Source organism: Eretmochelys imbricata, chromosome 28 (genome assembly GCF_965152235.1).
Source record: "Eretmochelys imbricata isolate rEreImb1 chromosome 28, rEreImb1.hap1, whole genome shotgun sequence".
Lineage (NCBI taxonomy): Eukaryota > Metazoa > Chordata > Testudines > Cheloniidae > Eretmochelys > Eretmochelys imbricata.
This window is the reverse complement of record NC_135599.1, coordinates 5,178,884-5,203,610: the sequence shown is the minus strand read 5'-3', so window position 1 is coordinate 5,203,610 and position 24,727 is coordinate 5,178,884. Positions and strand designations below refer to the sequence as shown.

General features: G+C 50.1%; 1 protein-coding gene and 3 non-coding genes across 4 annotated transcripts in view; 1 reads left to right on the top strand and 3 right to left on the bottom strand.

Moving 5' to 3' along the window:
- The window catches only part of LOC144258216 (uncharacterized), a 970,182-nt gene that overhangs the window by 414,438 nt on the left and 531,017 nt on the right, over positions 1–24,727 (top strand). The gene's annotated exons all lie outside the window — the stretch shown is intronic.
- Positions 9,208–9,280, bottom strand: TRNAM-CAU (transfer RNA methionine (anticodon CAU)). The gene has a single exon. It is a non-coding gene; the product is annotated as a tRNA-Met (tRNA).
- Positions 14,437–14,508, bottom strand: TRNAA-UGC (transfer RNA alanine (anticodon UGC)). Its single transcript has one exon. It is a non-coding gene; the product is annotated as a tRNA-Ala (tRNA).
- Positions 15,918–15,989, bottom strand: TRNAF-GAA (transfer RNA phenylalanine (anticodon GAA)). Its single transcript has one exon. It is a non-coding gene; the product is annotated as a tRNA-Phe (tRNA).

Sequence of the window (24,727 nt, the reverse complement as noted above, 5' to 3'; positions counted from 1 at the left end):
TGAGTGACCGATCCTGGCTTGGCACCGCTGGAATCGAGAGACGCAAGGAGGGTAAGAAGCACCCACACCTGATCTCCTGTCTTTAGTGTACACATATTTTGAAATAGAGCTCTATACTTTGTTTTCTTTCTTTGGGATTGTGGCTTCAGTTTTGTAACTTGTTTGTGTGTGTAACATCTCGACATTTAAATAAGTAGGCACTAGCAATTTTGTAACCACATGATTAGAATCTAGCTTAATAAATTTTGGTAACCGTTTGTGCATAAGCCTGACTTGTTTTCTCTGGTTTACTGTAAAGCAGCCAACACAATGAAAGAACCTCAGCCGTTTTGGCTCTAAAGTCTGGCCATGCGGTGAGAGTACTAAGAGCCTAGCGTTGAGTTGTGCCGCCTCCACGGGGCAAACTCTTGGGGCACCTGTCAGTCAATCCTGGCTGCCCGCTGCGAAGGAGCTCTGACCTCTAGCAGTTAAAGTCACTGGTGTGGAGAGGCTCTTAGTGCTGCCATTGGGGCACCTGTCAGTCAGTATTGACTGCCGGCTGCGAAGGAGCTCTGAGCTCTAGCAGTTAAAGTCACGGGTGTGGAGAGGCTCTTAGTGCTGCCATTGGGGCACCTGTCAGTCAGTATTGACTGCCCGCTGCGAAGGAGCTCTGAGCTCTAGCAGTTAATGTCACGGGTGGTTAGGACCTTGGGGCATCTGTCAGCCTAGCCCGCGCTGCCCGCCGCGAAGGGACAGTGCGTCCTAGCGGTTAAAGTCACGGATGGTATAAACGGGCATAGCTGGCACCTCACCAAACATCCTTGGCCGTCGGCTAATAGTTGTGTGGCGAGCAAACGCGCAGGTGGGTGAGATAATATCTTTCACTGGGCCAGCTTCTGTTGGGGACAAAGACAAGCTTTTCTGGGACCTGCATGGCTACAACTACGTAGCAAATGCTCATAAGCCATGAATTAGTTCTTCTTTCACACTGGAATGCATCACTTTTGGTGTGACACCAAGAAATTATTTATTAGCCCGTATAACCGTTTCTTCTCCACATGTTGAGATTATCTTTCGGCTGTAATGCCATCCTGTATTAAAATTCCAAATGGCCAATTAGCAAGCACCAAAATAAAGAACAGCCAATTATTAATCTGCCTCACCCCTAGCCCTGCCCAGGATCTCTGCATTGGTTTAGGAAATATTTTCACATAGATATTTGCAAATTGGGAAGTTTTAAATTGTGTCAGCTTCCATCTAGAAAGAGAGAGTGGTAAGCTAAATTGCTCCAACACAGAATTCCCCATCTATGTGAGAGAAAGAAGTAGAAAGAAGTATGGAAAGTGAATCCAAGATAAATCATTCTGACCTTTCCTTTGAAATGCACGATGCAATAAATCAGTAAATATTCCCATAAGTAAACTCCTGTAAGTGACAGAAAAGAGGGCATGGGAAAAGGCTGTCAAATCTTGTGTTAAACTGTAATTCATGAGCAAAATTGTTTGGCCATTAAATTACAACTCTAAAATATTGTAAAAGGAAAGAAAAATGAACAAAAAGTGTGGGAAATATGGGTGTGTCAAGGTTCCTCCCCCACTCTGAACTCTAGGGTACAGATGTGGGGACCTGCATGAAAAACCTCCTAAGCTTATCTTTACCAGCTTAGGTCAAAACTTCCCCAAGGTACAAAGTATTCCACCCGTGGTCCTTGGAATGGCCGCTACCACCACCAAACTAATACTGGTTACTGGGGAAGAGCTGTTTGGACGCGTCCTTCCCCCCAAAATACTTCCCAAAACCCTGCACCCCACTTCCTGGACAAGGTTTGGTAAAAAGCCTCACCAATTTGCCTAGGTGACTACAGACCCAGACCCTTGGATCTTAAGAACAATGAACAATCCACCCAACACTTGCACCCCCCCTTTCCTGGGAAATGTTGGATAAAAAGCCTCACCAATTTGCATAGGTGACCACAGACCCAAACCCTTGGATCTGAGAACAATGAAAAAGCATTCAGTTTTTTACAAGAAGACTTTTAATAGAAAATAGAAGTAAATAGAAATAAAGAAATCCCCCCTGTAAAATCAGGATGGTAGATATCTTACAGGGTAATTAGATTCAAAAACATAGAGAACCCCTCTAGGCAAAACCTTAAGTTACAAAAAAGATACACAGACAGAAATAGTTATTCTATTCAGCACAATTCTTTTCTCAGCCATTTAAAGAAATCATAATCTAACACATACCTAGCTAGATTACTTACTAAAAGTTCTAAGACTCCATTCCTGTTCTGTCCCTGGCAAAAGCAGCATACAGACAGACACAGACCCTTTGTTTCTCTCCCTCCTCCCAGCTTTTGAAAGTATCTTGTCTCCTCATTGGTCATTTTGGTCAGGTGCCAGCGAGGTTACCTTTAGCTTCTTAACCCTTTACAGGTGAGAGGAGCTTTCCCCTGGCCAGGAGGAATTTCAAAGGGGTTTACCCTTCCCCTTATATTTATGACAGGGTGTATTTCAGCAAAGGGCTTGGAATGGAGGAAGACCAAAAGTGATCAGTCGGGGGAAAAGGCACTGGTTCTGCCTAGTTTTAAACCAGGGATATTTTGTGTGTCAAGCCAACATGATAACCACCACACTACACTACAATCTACGACAGAAACCAATTGTGCCCAGATTTGGATTTCCCCTTCTAAGGCTTTCTCAGCTGCCAGTGTATATCCGCTCCCTCAGTTTCCTTTGAAGAACAGGACAACAAAGAACTTACTTTCCAAACTCAGACAGGCATCAGAAAAGCTGCAATGTCTCATCCAATTTGCCCTTCTCACAATGAGGCCAAAACGCAGGCAAATCTCCTAAGCAAGAAACCTCACATCCACTCCACTTCTCCATGGACATTTCCCTGCCAGCTCCTCGGGAGCAACCAACAAGACAAGAAACCAAAATGCAGTAAAATCAAGGGCACGTTTCCCACCACCCACTGCGAAGGGTCGTGTAGAAATGTTTTGCCTTTTCATACCTGAAGAGCTGGTTATTCTCTCCTTCCCTGAACTGGAATGGAAAGCGAGGAGATAAGTGTGAGAACAAGCACTCCTAAGCAAAGGAAACAAGGCACCCAGCATATAACCCATCAGCAGGAGATTAAAACCTGGGCTACACTACACAGTTAGGCCCGCCGACAGCAGTTTACGTTGTCCTAATTACCTCACGGTGCACACTACAGCCTTGTCCCATCTGTGTAAGTGCCCTGCTACACCCACATAGTAACTCCAGCTCCTCAAGAGGCACGGGGATTGCGTTGGGGTCGTTAGGACAACACAGTGTCTGTGTAGACACTGCCTGACTCACAGGGGCTGCTGGCTGTCTTGCCAATGTCATGGCTTCCGGCTGGCTCCCTTCATGGCTGCCCTCCGCTCCCTGGTCCCAGCGGGGCTGCACCTGCCTGGCTCCTCTCGGGGCTGCTGCACGAAAGCTCCCGGTTCCCAGCGCAGGGAGCCGAGAAGCCTGAGCACTTGGCCCCCGCCCCCACTCCTGGCTGGGAGCAGGCAGGCAAGAAGCCCAGGTGGCCGGCTCCCACTCCAGGGAGGAGGTGGGGAGTCAAGAGCCCAGGGGGCAGCTGGGCTCCCAGTGGGCAACTGCGCGGAGTGAAGAGCCCCGTTTCTCAGCCCCCCCACACTGCCCCTCTTCATTTGGTGGAAGCACTCCTGGTGAAGACACACACCGCCGACAGAAGGAGGGGAGTGGGGAGAAACTCAAATTAAGCTTCGACTTCCTCCATCAGGATCACGAGAGCAATGGAAAGAAAACTCAAGAGGAACAAGCCTCCTCTCCTTTCATGCACCCCATCACAACCCTCCCTGCTTCATTTTCTGCCTGCATTTCCTTTTGAAACTGCAATGGCTGCTCCAGAAAACAATCATGTCTCTGAATTCACACAACATCCTGAGGATGATAAAAGTATGAAGGAATTCACGGTCCTTTGTGACATAATAATAAATAATAAATAATAATAATTAATACATTATTATTTGAATTGCAAGATTAATCTTTCCCTTTTGCAGATTCAGCTCCACATTGATTCTTGTTGCTCTTAGCAATGTATCTATCTACCTAGGCAACAGTATTTGCTGTTGTTTCAGGTGGAGCACTCAGCGTGTTACGTTTTTCTGACAATCTGTGTCTCGAAAATTCTAGCCAATATGCCTGGAAGTTCCAAAACCCATCAAATTATGAAGGAATTCAAGGTCCTTTTTTATATTACCATTTATCAGTAGTTATTATTTGTGGAGCAAAGATTAATCTTTCATTTTTTTAGATCCAGCTCGACGCTGATTCTTGTTGCTATTTGCCATGTATCTGTAGCTATCTAGCTATAAAGGGAACTGGTTTTTGCTCTTGTTTCTTTATATTTGTACAGTGCAACTTTACAGCCCAAGCCGCATGATCCTGATTAATGTGACACCGGCCAGCCGTGGGTGATTCATTGCACTGTAGACGTATCCTAACGTTATGTCTGCACAGCGATTAAAACACCCAGGGCACCTGTCTCAGAGCCCGGGGCAGGTGACTCACGCTTCTGGGGCTGGGGCTGCAGGGCTACAAAATGACAGTGGAGACAGATGGGCTTGAGCTCAATCTCTGAGACCCCACGAGGGGTGAGGGTTTCCAAACCCAGGTTTCAGCAGGAACACCAGTATCTGCACCCCACTTTTCAGCCCCACAGCTTGAGCTCCAGGAGCCCACGTCAGCTAACCCAGGCCAGCCCTGCTGCCATCTTTATCCCGGGAGAGAGGGACTCTACGGGGACGTCTCCATTGCAATGTCAGCCCAGGGGTGGCAGGCTGTGTTCAAAGCAGCACCCTGGAAGCCCCATAGTCACCACTCTCATAGAATTAAGGTACGATTTGTACAGAGTCGGCCTGGTGAGTTATCATTGTAAAAGTCGTGATCTGTTGAAGGCTAATACCTGGGTGGATGGTGTGTGCTAGGCTTGTCTGGGAAGTGGTGGAGTTTTGCTCTGGGTGCGTCACTGAAATATGTGATGAGGCTGGGAAATGGCCACCGCCAGCCTTTCCGGTGTGATGCTGGAGGAGCCAGACTCGCTGCTGGCCCAGTGAAGGTATCCACGCTCCCAAGGACTCTCCCAGGAACCGTGTACAATGCGGACTCCTCCGAGACAGCCCGGAGACAATGGACACTGCTTGACTCACATCATAGCAGAGGAAGTTCCTAGCAAGTTGGAAGAAACTATGAAAGAGGGGAAGAGACATCATGACTTGGCCTCTCTCCCCCGCAATTCAACACCTGGAAACATATCTGGAGGACAAAGACTGAACTGAAATAATTCAGAGATTAGAAGAGAATAATAATAATCCATTCAAATCAAAGTCCCCAAACAGACTAGTATTGGTTTCTCAGCAGAAAACTTTCCATGTGCGGGATTTTGTTTTCCCACTCAGACCTTGCCAAGGGAAGCAGAGAGAAAATCTTTGACTTGCGTCCTTGAGAACAGCTTGGCCTAGACACTCTAGCTGTGGGTCACTGTCATGGTCTTGCTGAAGACAGGGGCATTTTAATAATTGGGGGAGGTCCCAGGGTGTTTGGGGGAAGATTATGAGGCTGTTACCTTTTGAGATAAAAGCTAAGAAATATAGAACGAGACAATTCTTTCATACATCTGGCCTTTAGACATATTTCATTTAAAGCAGGGGGTCTAACATGCTGTGAGAAAGTGGAAATGTTGGAAGCTCAAATAATTCAGTTTTTTCTAGGTCTTGTGCGTGTGCAAATGGCACAATATGTTAATTTATAAGCACATCGTTCTTAACTTCCTTAAATATTATGTGGTGTATTAACTATATCAAGTGGGTTGTACAATACAATGAATTTTCCATGCGTTGCCCAAAACATATTTTTAATATTATTTACATGCACCGAACTCCTTGAACATAAAGTTGTTTATTTCATTCCTGTGAAGTGTGTTGGTAGCTCAGTTAATTGAGTTTATTGTCACTCTGTGTGTGTGTGAGGTACAACACAATAATTTAGTGATGCTGAAAACGTTCCCTTCTCCCTCCGGAACTGCCTTGGAATCACCTTCCATTTGTAGATTAATCTACTCCTGTGTCTGTATGAGGAAAATATGGTTTCTATGAAAAAAACTCATTGTTTATTTAAAAGGACTGACACCAAACGGCCACACTATGGGGATACAACACCATGAATAAGAACAGGAGGACTTGTGGCACCTTAGAGACGAACAAATTTATTGGAGCATAAGCTTTCGTGAGCTACAGCTCACTTCATCAGATGCATGCAGTGGAAAATACAGTGGGGAGACTCCTATACACAGAGAACATGAAACAATGGGGGTTACCCGACACACTGTAACGAGAGTGATCAGGTATAGAATCATAGAATATCAGGGTTGGAAGGGACCCCTGAAGGTCATCTAGTCCAACCCCCTGCTCGAAGCAGGACCAATTCCCAGTTAAATCATCCCAGCCAGGGCTTTGTCAAGCCTGACTTTAAAAACCTCTAAGGAAGGAGATTCTACCACCTCCCTAGGTAACGCATTCCAGTGTTTCACCACCCTCTTAGTGAAAAAGTTTTTCCTAATATCCAATCTAAACATCCCCCACTGCAACTTGAGACCATTACTCCTCGTTCTGTCATCTGCTACCATTGAGAATAGTCTAGAGCCATCCTCTTTGGAACCCCCTTTCAGGTAGTTGAAAGCAGCTATCAAATCCCCCCTCATTCTTCTCTTCTGCAGGCTAAACAATCCCAGCTCCCTCAGCCTCTCCTCATAAGTCATGTGTTCTAGACCCCTAATCATTTTTGTTGCCCTTCGCTGGACTCTCTCCAATTTCTCCACATCCTTCTTGTAGTGTGGGGTCCAAAACTGGACACAGTACTCCAGATAAGGCCTCACCAATGTCGAATAGAGGGGAACGATCACGTCCCTCCATCTGCTCGCTAAGGTAAGCTATTACCAGGAGGAGAGCCGGGTGGGGTGGGGGGAACCTTTTGTAGTGATCATTGGTATTAATTTGCAAACTGGATACAGTTAACTTAGGCTTGAATAAAGACTGGGAATGGATGGGTCATTACACAAAGTAAAACTATTTCCCCATGTTTATTTCCCACCCGCACTGTTCTCACATGTTCTTGTCAACTGCTGGCAATGGCTGACCTTGATTACCACTGGAAATCCGAGAAAAAAGACGAGAGCAGAGTGGTTTCTAGACACCCTCCCATCCATCTAACACAGACACACAGACTTTTCTAAGGCATTAACTTTTCCTTCTCCTTTATGATTCTTTAATGCCTCTGGAAATACTAATTCCTAGGGGCCCCTTTCACAGAGCAAACAACCACAGAGCAATGAGAAAGCTGGGGGCTGCCAGGTTGTTGAGGGCAAGTCTTGAAAGGGATGCCCAAACAATCCAGCTGGATCCCCGGCAACCAGATGTGGGGATTAGCTGCACAGCTGTGGCTGCTGCTCTGAGGGGAGCGGCATAAACTACCTGCCTGTGGATGCAGCCCACCAGCTGGTTCTCCTGGGGCAGATGGTGAGTGGTTGGGCAGGGATGCTGCACCGGCTGGGGTCTGAAATATGAACAGGGGTCTAAGGAACCTCAGCATCACAGTCATCAGGAGTCCAAGCTGCTTGGGGTGAGCTTGTGGGCAATGGCCCAACTGGATTGTTTGTGCATCCCTTTCGCCACGTCCCTTGTGATCCACCAGGGCTTGCAGCACCATGGAAGAGTACCCCTTGCGGTTTATGTAGTGGCCGCCCCGCTGTTCCGGGGCCAAGAGAGGGATATGCGTTATGTCTATAGCCCTGCCGCAGTCAGGGAACCCCAGCGCATTCAAGCCATCCACAATCGTCCGCACATTTCCCAAAGGCACGACCCTTGATAGCAGCTGGTCAATGATTGTGTTGGGTATTTGTTGGCTATTTGTTGGCTAACACAGCAACCCCCACAGAAGGTTTGCTCACTCTAAACTTATTCCCGACTGACTGGTAGCTGTGCGGCGTTGCAAGCTTCCGCAGCGCTATGGCCACTCCCTTCTCAACTGTGAGGGCGGCTCTCATTTTGGTGTCTTTGCTCTTCAGGGCAGGGGACAGCAAGTCGCAAAGCTCCATGAAAAGGCTTACAAAAGTTTCTCAGCCACTGGGAATCATCCCCCACCTGCAACGCGATGAGGCCCCAGCAGTCTGTGCTTGTTTCCTGGGCCCAGAATTGGCCTGCCACGGCATGAACCTGGCCCAGCACCACCATGATCTCCCAATTGCCACACGCCGTGCCATCTTTGTCCATGTCCTCATCAGTATAGTAATCGCCCCGTTGTCGTTTTCTCGCCCCGTTTTGTAGGGACTGCACATACTGCTGGATAATGCGCGAGGTATTTACAATGCTCAAAACTGCAGCGGAGATCTGAGCGGGCTCCATGGCGCCTGCACGGGTAATCCTGGAAAAAGGGCGCGAAATGTAGGAGAGCAGAGTGGCAGGGGAAGAGGTGCTGTTTGGTTCGTGGTAGACGAACAAAGGCGGGAAATGGTTGTCTTCCGTGGTTTTCACGGAGGCGGGAGCCCAGGACAGACAACCCGGAGAAGCTCGGAAGCGTGGCACCAGTGGGAGAGCAGAGTTGGAGGCAGAAGAGTTCGATGAGGAAGAGAAAGAGTAGATAGTAGAGATTACATCAGAAGGGGAGAGGAAATGAGAGGAGGATTCATAGTTGCAGGAGAGCAAGCGGTGCACCGTCCGCTGAAAGCAGTACGGCGTCTGCATGCCAAAAAGGCGTGAAACGATTGTCTGCCAGAGCTTCCTGATGACATGCACCAGAAACACCCGCAAGAATGTTTTTGCCCCATCGTGCACTGGGAGCGTAACCCAGAATTCCAGTGGGCAGCGGGAACTGCGGGAACTGTGGGATAGCGACCCACGGTGCACCCGCTCCGACGTTCGATGCTAGCCTCGGTACTGTGGACGCACTCTGCCGAATTCACACGCTTTAGTGGGGACACCGAAGACTGAATGTCTAAAATAGCTCCCGAAATTTCCAATCGAATAGTTTTGAACTAATTTCGTACTGTAGACGCAGCCTTAGAAAAGTCTCTGGGTGTGTGTGTTAGATGGATGGGAGGGTGTCTAGAAACCACTCAGCTCTCGTCTTTTTTTCTCTGATTTCCATTAGAAAATCTAAAGCAGGGAGCAGGAAGAGTTGCCTTCTCTGAGGCTTGAACTCAGGACCTTCAGATTATGAGACTGATGCGCTGCCCACTGTGCTAAGAAGGCTTGGAAGAGCTTTAGGCTTGGTGCTTATAGAACCAGCTGAGCAGCGGGGAACAGCAGAGCAGCAAACAGCAGGAGTTTGCCTGGGAGTTCACCTGGAGTGAGCCCACTGAGGCTTACACCCTAACGACTTCTCTGAGGAATTACTGCATCTCCGGAGGAAGCTCTTAGTAGGAAGGTAATATGGATGGGGAGTGTTCAACTGTTGTGACCTGCACTGGATGTGCCATGTGTGTCTTTCTTCCAGAGGACAGAAGCCACTTTGTCTGTACAAAGTGCAAGCTGGTCTCCATATTGGAAGAGAAGGTTCAAGGTCTGAAGCAACAGGTATCGACCCTGCGTTGCATAAGAGAAACTGAAGATTTCCTGGACAGACGTCAGGATATGCTTCTATGGGCACAAGGTTCTGAAGATTCAGAGCAGGCTGTGCAGCAGGGACAGGAGGACTGTGAAGAAATCTGGCAACATGTGACCTCCAGAAGAAGAAGGGGGAAAGTCCATGTACCAGCAAAGCGGACACAGGTAAGTAACCATTTTCATGTTCTCTCCACAGGTACCATTGCGGGGAGTGACCCAGATGATACGTCTGAGGGAAGGGAGCAGAAGGAGACTCCACCAGTTGAAAGGCATGAGATGCACTGTCCTAGGGTTGGGGGTTCCACGACCATCACTCCCAAGAGAAGGAGGCGGGTGGTGGTGGTCGGGGACTCTCTGCTCAGGTGGACTGAGTCATCTATCTGCCGCCCTGACCGGGAAAACAGAGAAGTCTGCTGCTTGCCGGGGGCTAAGATTTGCGATGTGACGGAGAGACTGCCGAGACTCATCAAGCCCTCGGACTGCTACCCCTTCCTGCTTTTCCACGTGGGCACCAATGATACTGCCAAGAATTACCTTAAGCGGATCACTGCAGACTACGTGGCTCTGGGAAGAAGGATAAAGGAGTTTGAGGTGCAAGTGGTGTTCTCGTCCATCCTCCCTGTGGAAGGAAAAGGCCTGGGTAGAGACCGTCAAATGGTGGAAGTCAAGGAATGGCTACACAGGTGGTGTCGGAGAGAAGGCTTTGGATTCTTCAACCATGGGATGGTGTTCCAAGTAGGAGGAATGCTAGGCAGAGACGGGCTCCACTTAACGAAGAGAGGGAAGAGCATCTTCGTGAGCAGGCTGGCTAACCTAGTGAGGAGGGCTTTAAACTAGGTTCACCAGGGAAAGGAGACCAAAGCCCTGAGGTAAATGGGGAAGCGGGATACCGGGAGGAAGCACGAGCTGGAGCGTGTGAGAGGGGAGGGCTCCTGCCTCATACTGAGAACAAGGGGCGATCAGCGGGTTATCTCAAGTGCCTATATACAAATGCACAAAGCCTGGGACACAAGCTGGGAGAACTGGAGATCCTGGCAAAGTCAGGGAATTATGCTGTGATTGGAATAACGGAGACTTGGTGGGATAACTCGCATGACTGGAGTGCTGTCATGGATGGATATAAACTGTTCAGGAAGGACAGGGAGGCCAGAAAAGGTGGGGGAGTTGCACTGTATGTAAGGGAGCAGTATGACTGCTCAGAGCTCAAATATGAAACTATAGAAAAACCTGAGAGTCTCTGGATTAAGTTTAGAAGCGTGAGCAACAAGAGTGATGTCGTGGTGGGAGTCTCCTATAGACCACCGGACCAGGGGGATGAGGTGGATGAGGCTTTCTTCGGGCAACTCGCAGAAGCTACAAGATGGCACGCCCTGGTTCTCATGGGCGACTTCAATCATCCTGAAATCAGCTGGGAGAGCAATACAGCGGTGCACAGACAATCCAGGAAGTTTTTGGAAACTGTAGGGGACAATTTCCTGTGCAAGTGCTGGAGGAACCGACTAGGGGCAGAGCTCTTCTTGACCTGGCTGTATTTTAAAGAATCCTGGCTGTATTTTAAAGCCTGGCTGTATTTTAAAGCCTGGCTGTATTTTAAAGAATCCTTATTGAGGTTACAGAGACAAACCACCCCGATGTGTAGAAAGAATAGTAAATATGGTAGGCGACCAGCTTGGCTTAACAGAGAAATCCTTGCTGATCTTAAACACAAAAAAGAGGCTTACAAGAAGTGGAAGATTGGACAAATGACCACGGATGCGTATATAAATATTGCTCAGGCATGCAGAAGTGAAATCAGGAAGGCCAAACCACACCTGGAGTTGCAGCTAGCAGGCGAAGTTACGAGTAACAAGAAGGGTTTCTTCAGGTATTTTGGCAATAAGAAGAAAGCCAAGGAAACTGTGGGCCCATTACTAAATGAGAGAGGCAACCTAGTGACAGAGGATGTGGAAAAAGCTAACATACTCAATGCTTTTTTTGCCTCTGTCTTCACGAACAAGGTCAGCTCCCAGATGACTGCACTGGGCAGCACAGCATGGGGAGGAGGTGGCCAGCCCTCTGTGAAGAAAGAAGTGGTTCGGGACTATTTAGAAAAAGTGGACGTGCACAAGTCCATGGGGCCAGATGAGCTGCATCCGAGAGTGCTAAAGGAATTGATGGATGTGATTGCACAGCCATTGGCTATTATCTTGGAAAACTCATGGCGATCGGGGGAAGTCCCGGAAGCTTGGAAAAAGGCTAATGTAGTGCCCATCTTTAAAAAAGGGAAGAAGGAGGATCCTGGGAACTACAGGCCAGTCAGCCTCACCTCAGTCCCTGGAAAAATCATGGAGCATGTCCTCAAGGAATCAATTCTGAAGCACTTAGAGGAGAGGAAAGTGATCAGGAACAGTCAGCATGGATTCACCAAGGGAAAGTCATGCCTGACTAATCTAATTGCCTTCTATGACGAGATAACTGGCTCTGTGGATGAGGGGAAAGCAGTGGACATGTTGTTCCTTGACTTTAGCAAAGCTTTTGACACGGTCTTCCACAGTATTCTTGCCAGCAAGTTAAAGAAGTATGGTCTGGATGAATGCACTATAAGGTGGATAGAAAGCTGACTAGATTGTCGGGCTCAACGGGTAGTGATCAATGGCTCCATGTCTAGTTGGCAGCCGGTATCTAGCGGAGTGCCCCAAGGGTCGGTCCTGGGGCCGGTTTTGTTCAATATCTTCATTAATGATCTGGAGGATGGTGTGGATTGCACCCTCAGCAAATTTGTGGATGACACTAAACTGGGAGGAGTGGCAGATACGCTGGAGGGTAGGGATAGGATACAGAGGGCCCTAGACAAATTGGAGGATTGGGCCAAAAGAAATTTGATGAGGTTCAACAAGGACAAGTGCAGAGTCCTGCACGTAGGACGGAAGAATCCAATGCACCGCTACAGACTAGGGGCCGAATGGCTCGGCAGCAATTCTGCAGAGAAGGACCTAGGGGTGACAGTGGATGAGAAGCTGGATATGAGTCAACAGTGTGCCCTTGTTGCCAAGAAAGCCAATGGCATTTTGGGCTGTATAAGTAGGGGCATTGCCAGCAGATCAAGGGACGTGATTGTTCCCCTCTATTCGACATTGGTGAGGCCTCATCTGGAGTACTGTGTCCAGTTTTGGGCCCCACACTTCAAGAAGGATGTGGAGAAATTGGAGAGAGTCCAGCAAAGGGCAACAAAAATGATTAGGGGACTGGAACACATGAGTTATGAGGAGAGGCTGCGGGAACTGGGATTGTTTAGTCTACGGAAGAGAAGAATGAAGGGGGATTTGATAGCTGCTTTTAACTACCTGAAAGGTGGACCCAAAGAGGATGGATCTAGACTATTCTCAGTGATAGCAGATGACAAGACAAGGAGTAATGGTCTCAAGTTGCAGTGGGGGAGATTTAGGTTGGATATTAGGAAAAACTTTTTCACTAGGAGGGTGGTGAAACACTGGAATGCATTACCTAGGGAGGTGGTGGAAACCCCTTTCTTAGAAGTTTCTAAGGTCAGGCATGACAAAGCCCTGGCTGGGATGATTTAGTTGGGGTTGGTCCTGCTCTGTGCAGTGGGTTGGTCTAGATACCTCCTGAGGACCCTTCCAACCCTGATCTTCTATGATTCTATGACCCTCCTCCAGGAGTGACAGAGCCTGGCATGTGCTGGAAGAAGCGGGGAGCTCTGGTGCCCACAGACCTGTCCTGGCAGCTTTCTCAGCAGCAAAGAAATCAATTCTCCCTGTCCCTGAGCAACCCACCCACAGCTAATGGCAGCATTGGTGGGGGGTCCCAAGCTTTGCACCAAGGTCCACATTTCAGACCTTCCTCTCATGGCACTTTCCATGTGAATTAGGAGAAGCAAGCTGGGGAAGCTCCATGGGGTAATAGAAACCAGGGCTGCAGGGAAGGCTTGAACTCACAACCCCAGCAATATTGCCCTTTGCACTAACCACTTGCACCCCTGCAGGGGCTCCTTGGACAGCGTTGGGAAGTCGGCCGTGATCGGTCTCTGTGGTTCGCAACTTTGCCTGGCAATTGAAAGGCTGCCGGTTCAAACCTCACTCAAGATGTGGCTTTCCAGCAATGAGACTCCAGTCCATTTTAATAGGAAGAAAATCTCCTCTATTCGCTATTCTCGTCTAGCCCCATTTGACTCCTTCGGCCTGTCTCCTTCCTCTCCCCTGTCAGACTCTTTCCTTCCCCATTGGGGCCATGCAGAGGGGAGCCCCAGGCAGTCTCTGTCACTGAGAGTCTGTATCCCATAAGGGGAGGGAGGGGTTGCTGTAAAGCATTGATAATGGAGAGGGGGAGAGGTGTGCGTGGTTAGTGTCCCCTGGTGGGTGTCAGAGTAACAGCCGTGTTAGTCTGTATTCGCAAAAAGAACAGGAGGACTTGTGGCACCTTAGAGACGAACCAATTTATTTGAGCATGAGATTTCGTGAGCTACAGCTCACTTCATCGGATGCATACCGTGGAAACTGCAGAAGACATTATATATCACGGACCTCTCTCCCCTCTGAGCACTGACTGCCCCTCCGTCTCCTTGCCCCTCAGTCTGGGCAGACGGGACCTTTCCCTCCAGGGCTGGAGGATTCCCCCTTCTCATCCGCCACTGTCCCAAGCCGCCCATTGGGTGGGAATGTTAAAAGTACAAAAGTGACTTAGGAGCAGAAACCCCCACAGACCTTCCATGCAATGGGCACCTGCCCCGCACTGAGCAGGACTGAAACTCCTGCAGGGCCACATCCCCTCTGGGCCTGAGCAAAGCAGCAGGGTGAAAAGAGACTTGGAGATGCTGGGGATCGAACCCAGGGCCTCATACATGCAAAGCATGTGCTCTACCACTGAGCTACATCCCCAGACGGGGGCTGTTTGAGATGGGTTACACTCACAGCCCTCCTGTTTCCAGAGCCTCCAGGGGCCTAACGGCAGCATGGGGGACACATTCCCTGCTCTGAGGGCCAAACCCTCTGTCCTGGAGGTTGCTGGTTCTCAGGGGTCACTTTGCAGCAGGGCCAGTTTCTCTATGTGGGGGAGAGAGAGGGCCTGCCCTGGACTCAGGGTGCAGAGATACACTCCGCCCTCTCCCCTGCATTGACTGGCTGGAGCTGCCAGCCCCTGCTGAAAGGTAACGGCGCTGGGGGGCGCTGTGAGTCGCTCAGCACCTCACCCCGGTGGAAGAACTGGTGCGGGAGGGGGCTCCAGGTTTTTCTCGGATCTGCTATTTCCACCTGCCCGTAAAGTCCAGCTTTCCCCAGCACATTCACTGCAGTGCACTCGGGTCACTGTTTCCATGGCTGACAGCAAAGAATCGCTCCCAGTTTCCCTTCTATCTGCAGCACGATTCTCCTGTGACGGTGGTTAATGAGGTGGATCTAGTTGTCGATGGTTATTCATTCCCCACCTGGACAATTCACACAGTCCCTTTCCTGCTCAAATCCCCAGCACCTCAGTGATCCCGGTAGCAAGGGTTGGGTTTTCCCTGAGGCCCTGAGATTCTCAGGGTCCTTTTTTCCCTCCACCTGGAGTGAACTCAGCTTTTCCCCCATCCCAGACACTCCATGAAATAACAACAGCAGCATAAAGAAAGCGGGGAGGGAACATCTCCCGGCCAGGGCTGGAGGTGCCCAGGGCCCCCTGCTTCTCCATTGTTTCCACTGCAGAAGAGGAAGGTTCCTTGGAATTTGACACTCTGCTTTCCACAAGGGACAGAGAAAGATCTTGATGTTCCTGCGTCTGCACAAAGAAAATTGTCCTTCTGTGTGAAAGAGAGGCAGGAAATGGCTGTTTCTACCCAAATGATCAACGAAACCAGAAAGTGACGCTGTGCAATTAACGATCCGGTACTACACTAACTCTGCGGTTACTTAGATGCAGCCACAACCGGCTCTGTGGTTGGTAACCTTACAGAGACGCTGCGGGTGATCATGAACTCGAAGCACAATCCCTTTAAACAGCTGCCACTGGAATGTAACACAGACTAGTCCATTCCTCCCAAGGGGATGGGGTTCTTGTTCTTCTACACATTGTAGCCCATGGAGACCAAGGATCTGCAAATGTGCCTTCATGTGTCTTTGTTTCACTGATGAAAACATAAACTAGACACTCAGAGGATTGGAACTGATTTCAGATGAGGGACCTGTTTGCTAGGTTTCTGTGGATTTGCACAGGAGAACACTGAGTGTTTCCATTCATCCCTATTCAATGGAGCTCCCGAACATAATGGAAATGGATATGTGCTTATTTTTGTTAAGGGAACAGGCTTGTAAGGGGGCACTTGGATTTGAACCAAGGATCACTTAAGCTTCAGTCAAACACTCAACCACTGAGCTACACCCCCCATGGCATTGTCATAGGCAAGTCAGTGATCTTAAGGATTTTGAAGGACAGGCCCTGCTCAGAGAGCTCCTTTTCCATTCCCAGACCATGAGTGGTTTTAAAAATGGGGTCTGATTAAACTTTATCTATACATGTAGACCCCACAGCTTGCCCACCCACCGACACAGCTTCTCCCACTGACACAGCTCCCATCTCTTGGGGAGGTGGATTAACTACACGGACGGGACAGCTCTCTCCCATCCCCTTAGAGCATCTTCATTAGTTATGAATAAGTAGGAAATAACCGACTGAATGGACAGCAACCAATTTATCAAATATTGCTGAGCCTGCATTCAATATGGGTAACTGGTCATATTGGGCTGCATTAGGAGGAGCATTGCCAGCAGATCGAGGGAAGTGATTATTCCCCTCTATTTGGCACTGATGAGGCCACATCTGGAGCATTGCACCCAGTTTTCAGAGCCCCCTCCCACTACAGAAACAAATTGGAGAGAGTGCAGGGGAGGGCAACAAAAATGATGAGGGGACTGGAACACATGACTTACGAGGAGAGGCCGAGGGAACTGGGATTATTTCGTCTGCAGAAGAGAAGAGTGAGAAGGATTTGATAGCTGCTTTCAACTACCTGAAAGGAGGTTCCAAAGAGGATGGATCTAGCCTGTTCTCAGGGGTACCAGATGACAGAATAAGGAGTAATGGTCTCAAGATGCAGTGGGAGAGGTCTAGGTTGGATATTAGGAAACACTATTTCCCTAGGAGGGTGGTGAAGACTGGAAAGGGTTACCTAGGGAGGTGAGGAATCTCTATCCTTAGAGGTATATATGGCCTGGCTTGAGAAAGCCCTGGCTGGGATGATTTAGTTGGGGTTGGTCCTGCTTTGAGCAGGGGGTTGGACTACATACCTCCTGAGGTCCCTTCCAACCCTGATCGAGGGTTAGAATAATATTTCCCAACCAACCATCAGTTGAGCTAAGCGCAAATCAAGAAGGGTTTCTTCAGGTATGCTGGCAATAAGAAGAAAGCCAAGGAAAGTGTGGGCCCCTTACTAAATGAGGGAGGCAACCTGGTGACAGAGGATGTGGAAAAGGCTAATGTACTCAATGCTTTTTTTGCCTCTGTCTTCACAAACAAGGTCAGCTCCCAGACTGCTGCCCTGGGCAGCACAGCATGGGGAGGAGGTGACCAGCCCTCTGTGGAGAAAGAAGTGGTTCGGGAATATTTAGAAAAGCTGGACATGCACAAGTCCATGAGGCCGGATGCGTTGCATCCGAGAGTGCTAAAGGAGTTGGCGGATGTGATTGTGGAGCCATTGGCCATTATCTTTGAAAACTCATGGCGATCGGGCGAAGTCCCGGAAGATTGGAAAAAGGCTAATGTAGGACCCATCTTTAAAAAAGGGAAGAAGGAGGATCCTGGGAACTACAGACCAGTCAGCCTCACCTCAGTCCCCGGAAAAATCATGGAGCATGTCCTCAAGAAATCAATTCTGAAGCACTTAGAGGAGAGGAAAGTGATCAGGAACAGTCAGCATGGATTCACCAAGGGAAAGTCATGCCTGACTAATCTAATTGCCTTCTATGATGAGATAACTGGTTCTGTGGACGAAGGGAAAGCAGTGGACGTGTTATTCCTCGACTTTAGCAAAGCTTTTGACACGGTCTCCCACAGTATTCTTGTCAGCAAGTTAAAGAAGTATGGGCTGGATGGATGCACTACAAGGTGGGTAGAAAGTTGGCTAGATTGTCGGGCTCAATGGGTAGTGATCAATGGCTCCATGTCTAGTTGGCAGCCGGTATCTAGCGGAGTGCCCCAAGGGTCGGTCCTGGGGCCGGTTTTGTTCAATATCTTCATTAATGATCTGGAGGATGGTGTGGATTGCACCCTCAGCAAGTTTGCGGATGACACTAAACTGGGAGGAGTGGTAGATACGCTGGAGGGTAGGGATCAGAAAGAGAGGGACCTAGACAAATGAGAGGATTGGGCCAAAAGAAATCTGAGGAGGTTCAACAAGGACAAGTGCAGAGTCCTGCACTTAGGACAGAAAAATCCAATGCACCGCTACAGACTACGGACTGAATGGCTTGGCAGCAGTTCTGCAGAAAAGGACCTAGGGGTGACAGTGGATGAGAAGCTGGATATGAGTCAACAGTGTGTCCTTGTTGCCAAGAAAGCCAATGGCATTTTGGGCTGTATAAGTAGGGGCATTGCCAGCAGATCAAGGGACGTGATCGTTCCCCTCTATTCGACATTGGTGAGGCCTCTTCTGGAGTACTGTGTCCAGTTTTGGGCCCCACGCTACAAGAAAGATGTGGAAAAATTGGAGAGAGTCCAGCGAAGGGCAACAAAAATGATTAGGGGACTGGAACACATGAGTTATGAGGAGAGGCTGCGGGAACTGGGATTGTTTAGTCTACGGAAGAGAAGAATGAAGGGGGATTTGATAGCTGCTTTTAACTACCTGAAAGGTGGACCCAAAGAGGATGGATCTAGACTATTCTCAGTGATAGCAGATGACAGGACAAGGAGGAATGGTCTCAAGTTGCAGTGGGGGAGGTTTAGGTTGGATATTAGGAAAAACTTTTTCCCTAGGAGGGTGGCGAAACACTGGAATGCATTACCTAGGGAAGTTGTGGAATCCCCTTCCTTAGAAGTTTTTAAGGTCAGGCATGACAAAGCCCTGGCTGGGATGATTTAGTTGGGGTTGGTCCTGCTCTGGGCAGGGGGTTGGTCTAGATACCTCCTGAGGGCCCTTCCAACCCTGATCTTCTATGATTCTAGGACCCTCCTCCAGGAGTGACAGAGCCTGGCATGTGCTGGAAGAAGCGGGGAGCTCTGGTGCCCACAGACCTGTCCTGGCAGCTTTCTCAGCAGCAAAGAAATCAATTCTCCCTGCCCCTGAGCAACCCACCCGGAGCTAATGGCAGCATTGGTGGGGGGTCCCAAGCTTTGCACCAAGGTCCACATTTCAGACCTTCCTCTCATGGCACTTTCCATGTGAATTAGGACAAGCAAGCTGGGGAAGCTCCATGGGGTAATAGAAACCAGAGCTGCAGGGAAGGCTTGAACTCACAACCCCAGCAATATTGCCCTTTGCACTAACCACTTGCACCCCTGCAGGGGCTCCTTGGACAGTGTGGGGAAGTAGGCTGTGATCGGTCTCTGTGGTTCGCACCTTTGCCTGGCAATTGAAAGGCTGCCGGTTCAAACCTCACTCAAGATGTGGCTTTCCAGCAATGAGACTCCAGTCCATTTTAATAGGAAGAAAATCTCCTCTATTCTCGTCTAGCCCCATTTGACTCCTTCGGCCTGTCTCCTTCCTCTCCCCCGTCAGACTCTTTCCTTCCCCATTGGAGCCATGCACAGAGGAGCCCCAGTCAGTCTCGGTCACTGAGAGGCTGTATCCCATAAGGGGAGGGAGGGGTCGCTGTAAAGCATTGATAATGGAGAGGGGAGGGGTGTGCGTGGTTAGGGGGAGAAAGGCTGGAGAACTAACAGTGGGGCCCAGAGAGATTCCCCCACAGACTGGGGAGATCCCCTGCTGCCCACCATCACCCAGCTCTGGGAAGAACAACTTGGGATTGCTTGGCGAAGTCACCTTTAAAAACACAAGTGTTCCATGCTAGTCACATTTTAATAAGACCAAAGCCGCCTCAAACCCAGTGTCACAATCACTGGGACGACTTTGTCCTGACATTTTACCGGCCGCAGCCACAAAGCGAGTCAAACTACGGCTCCCGTTCAGCCTCAAGGCCCACAGACGAACCCGGAGGCTTTTCCTTCCTCAGGTTCTGCCGTCATTTCATTGATGGCCTGTTCCGAGATTCATCGTTGTGCAAAGCAGCGTCAGGCCCTGAAACTGGGCGAGCCCAGAGCAGAGGCTGCCTTCATTTAACCTTCCAAAAACCAACCCGCCGAAACGTGGATTAGCACCCATGCTCCTCCAGCCGCAGGGGAAGCGCCTCATCTGGGCCCCTGGTGCCCATGCTCCAGCAACATAAGACCACGGGGGCCTGGCTCCACCGAAGTCCGGGGGCCGGTGTCTCCCCCAGCCCCGCCTGCTGCCCCTGGGCAATTTAAAAGGGCCCGGGAACCCCCACCGCCATCACCGGCAGCACAAGGGGCCTAAGGCGGCTTCCTGCCCACCCTCGCTCCGTGTAACCCTTCTGCCCGTCAGAGTTGGCAGCAACAAGGGCCGGGTTCAATATCTAGGGGATCCATTCCAATAACACAATGCAAACCGGCTCGAGCCCCCACCCAGTGACCTGGGACAAATATGTACCACCCCCGCTGGGCGCCTCCCAGAGGCAATCCTTCCCCTCTCGCAAGCACCTAGTCTGAGTGTAGCAAAAAGCCTTTTAATAACAGAGAGAAACAATGTGGCATTATGTTGGGGAAACACCACCAACAGGATTCATAATACAACCCACGAGCAAAAAAAAACCCACCCCAAGCAAATTGGGGCATGCCCTTTCCCTTTGGTTCTTGAGTCCAGCAACCCCAAATCACCCAAAATCCCAAAAGTCCAATGACCCAAAAGTCTCTGTCCCTGGTCAGGGCAGCCCCAAAGTTCAAAAGTTTATCTGCAGAGCTTTACCTCCCAAGCTGGGTGGAGATGGGGGCGGGGGTAAAAGGCACCTTACATGATCTGAAGCTGACCACCCCACAGCTCCACAGGCCTCCGCTCCACCAGCCGCCCCACAAACTGCTTCACTCAGCTCCGCTCCGCGTCCCACCAGCAGCTCCCGCCGTCCCACGAACTGCTCCGCGTCCCACCAGCAGCTCCCGCCGTCCCATGAACTGCTCCACCAGCCTGTCCACAAGGCACTCCAGCCATCCCGCAAACTTCTCCACAATAGATCTTCAGGCTCCCCCACTACTTAACACAACGCTCAGTGATTTCGGCTCTTACTCAGTTCAGCTCTTTGGTGAAATCAGCTTGTAGGAGAGGAGCCTCAGTGCTGGGACACCATTAGCCCGAAATGAGCTCAGCAGCCTGTAACTAGACTTCTAATACAATCAAGATTAGCTCTGAGATTCCACAGTGGAAAGAGAAGAAAGGGCAAATTAGCATGTAAGGCCCTCACTAAGGGACCCATGCCACCAAGTATTAAGACTTACCCCCAACCTCTCTCAATTCACAGAGTTTTGGAACCCATGATCCTTGCCTAGCGAGTGCTACTTACTTGATGGTGAGTCCCTCCATCATAACAAAAGGCCAAGTACAGTTCCCAGCACAGTTCCCATAATCAGGGTAATAACAATTTATTCTTTCTGCCCCAATAACAGAGACACTGGGGATCCCACAGCAGCCAAAGCGACCATTTGGGCAGCTATGGCCTCGTTCTAGGCGGGGTGGGTGTGCCTATGCAAATGAGATCGGCCCCTGAAGTTCTTTTCCACAACTTGCCAGACCTCACCACCAGATGTCAGGGTGAGGCTCACCCTGACACTGCTTACACTCCGTGTGGCCTGCCAGTCTCGGAAGCGGCTGGCACGTCCCTGCAGCCCCGGGGGTGGGGGGATCTCCACACGCTGCCCCCGCCCCGAGGGCCGACTCTGCCATCTGTGGCAATGGGAGCTGCTGGGGTGGTGTCCGTGGGCAGCGATGGGCAGAGACCCCCCACCTAGGAGCTGCTGCCAGAGAGGGGTGTGGGTCGCTTTTGGGAGATGCCTGAGGTAAGAGCTGCACCCTCACTCTCTCCCGCACCCTGAAGGGTTAATGTTTAGCTATTCCACCTGGAAGCAGGCAGGGCACACCCTGACTGTTTCGTAGAAGCAATGCACACATTGCTCTATCCAAGGAGAAGGGCTAGATATGAACCATGAGAACTTGATTGTTTGGACAGCAACTGTGGGAGGCTTTCTTAGCCTGGGCTCAAGGCCTGAGAACCAGGATTGTAGTAGCTAAAGGATGGTAACTAAGTATATGAATCAACGTCATACATTCCTTTGGGTAGCAGTGTGTAATGCTTAGGGGGAGAAATATAATAAAAGGAGAAGGTGGAAGGCGGGGGGCAGAACAGCCCATCTCCGCTGACCAGCCTGCTTGCTTGGATAAAGCTGTGTTCTGTCTCATCACTGAATCGCCACAACTGGCGCCCAAACGTGGGGCCCTCAGCACTCACCTCGCCCGGCAAGGGTTTCAGACGCGTCACTCATCCGCTTCACGGATTCCGGTGAGTATTTTTCATTGTGGTAAGGATGGGAAGCTCCCTCTCTGCTTTGCAAGTGCAACACCGCAGTGAGCTGCAGTATTTGCTGCGTTAGGCTCAGCATGACTGCCCGGCTCGAGCACTTACTCTCCTGCTGCAGGAGGTGCGTGCCCAGTGCCCGTGGTACCCTGAAGCCGGAAGCCTTAAGCTAGCGGACTGGGAGCGATTGGGCCAGACATTGCACAAAGAGCCTCAGGCGCCCGTGCAGGCTTTACATGCCTGGCACCTCTGCCGCGACGTGGTACAGCGTGTCGCCTCGGAAAGGCCCTCTCCAGCACCAACAGAGGGGCTGCCGATCTCGCCACCCCCGTCCGCTCCTGCAGCCATCCCCCCTCCTGGCGATGCAACCCAGCGTGTCGCTTCGGAAAGACCCTCTCCCGTACCCACAGCCCCCCCTCTCCCTGCTTCGCCCCCAGGGCCTCTATTACCACCGCCTCCCTGGCCTTCCCCACCGGAGCCGGTGTGTGATCACCCTCCCCCCATGGGGCCCCCCGGAGGGTCATCTGCATCTGCTCAGAAGCTTTCGCTGGTGCAACAAATGGTTCACGCAGCGAAAGCTCGATCAGATCTTACAGCGGAGGAGCTGGCTGATCTGGTCTCCGTTTGCCCGGTGACCTGGCAGAATGATGACCAGGGCAACCCCGTGGGCACCTGGACCACTTTGCCATACTCGGTGGTTAGAGAGGTAAAGAAAGCAATTCGTGAATTTGGCCTGACTAGCACCTTTGTGCGTGGTCTCATTGAAGGGATGGGTACTGGGTACTCCCTAATCCCTGAGGATTGGAAAACGCTGCTGCGCATGATGTTGTCACCCAGTCAGTATGTTATTTGGCTTAGTGAGTATCGGCAGATGGCAGAACGCCAAGCTCAGGTTCATAGAGAGCGCGGTATCATTTATGAGCATTTGGCAGGGGAGGGCCCGTTTGCTACTATTGAGATGCAGTCTCAACTCCCTCAGGCCGTCTTCCCCATTATTTCCACCTGTCATAAATATAAAGGGAAGGGTAAACCCCTTTGAAATCCCTCCTGGCCAGGGGAAAGCTCCTCTCACCTGTAAAGGGTTAAGAAGCTAAAGGTAACCTCCCTGGCACCTGACCAAAATGACCAATGAGGGGACAAGATACTTTCAAAAGCTGGGAGGAGGGAGAGAAACAAAGGGTCTGTGTCTGTCTGTATGCTGTGCTTGGCCAGGGATAGACCAGGAATGGAGTCTTAGAACTTTTAGTAAGTAATCTAGCTAGGTATGTGTTAGATTATGATTTCTTTAAATGGCTGAGAAAAGAATTGTGCTGAATAGAATAACTATTTCTGTCTGTGTATCTTTTTTGTAACTTAAGGTTTTGCCTAGAGGGGTTCTCTATGTTTTTTAATCTAATTACCCTGTAAGATATCTACCATCCTGATTTTACAGGGGGGATTTCTTTATTTCTATTTACTTCTATTTTCTATTAAAAGTCTTCTTGTAAAAAACTGAATGCTTTTTCATTGTTCTCAGATCCAAGGGTTTGGGTCTGTGGTCACCTATGCAAATTGGTGAGGCTTTTTATCCAACATTTCCCAGGAAAGGGGGGGTGCAAGTGTTGGGAGGATTGTTCATTGTTCTTAAGATCCAAGGGTCTGGGTCTGTAGTCACCTAGGCAAATTGGTGAGGCTTTTTACCAAACCTTGTCCAGGAAGTGGGGTGCAGGGTTTTGGGAAGTATTTTGGGGGGAAAGACGCGTCCAAACAGCTCTTCCCCAGTAACCAGTATTAGTTTGGTGGTGGTAGCGGCCATTCCAAGGACCACGGGTGGAATACTTTGTACCTTGGGGAAGTTTTGACCTAAGCTGGTAAAGATAAGCTTAGGAGGTTTTTCATGCAGGTCCCCACATCTGTACCCTAGAGTTCAGAGTGGGGGAGGAACCTTGACACCACCTGTGCCCAGCATGCTTTCAAGAAGGTCCCGGATTCAGGCAAGCCTACCAAAAGCTTTGTCAGTATCCGTCAGGGTGCCTCAGAGTCCTTTTTGGATTTTACCAACAGATTGCAGGAGGCTATCCTCCGACAGGTGGATAACACTGAGGCAGCTCACGAGCTCCTGTTAAAATTGGCAGTTGAAAATGCAAACGAGGATTGCCGCCGTGCTCTCCAGGCAGCGCAAGCCTCTGGTATTTTAGAGCTCTCAGACATGCTGCGGGCGTGCCAGAACATCGGCACACAAGCCCACAAGGCTGGAGTTCTGGCTGCCGCCCTCAGAAAAACTGGGAAGGAGGGGAAGCGCTGTTACCGCTGTGGTAAGGAGGGTCACTTTCAGCGGGAGTGCCGCTCATTTAAGGCACCAGCCCGACCCTCAAAGAAGTGCCCCAAGTGTGGGAAAGGTTATCACTGGGCTAATCAGTGTCGTAGCGGGTCGGGAAACCGCGCGACGGGTCCCCCCCGAACCCAGGGCCAAATGGGGGTGTTTCCTACTCAGACAATAGCTCCTCTGCCTTGGAATCCGTAGACTCTGTGAGGGCGGCGACTGCTGGAAGTGCAGGGCTTGATTTGA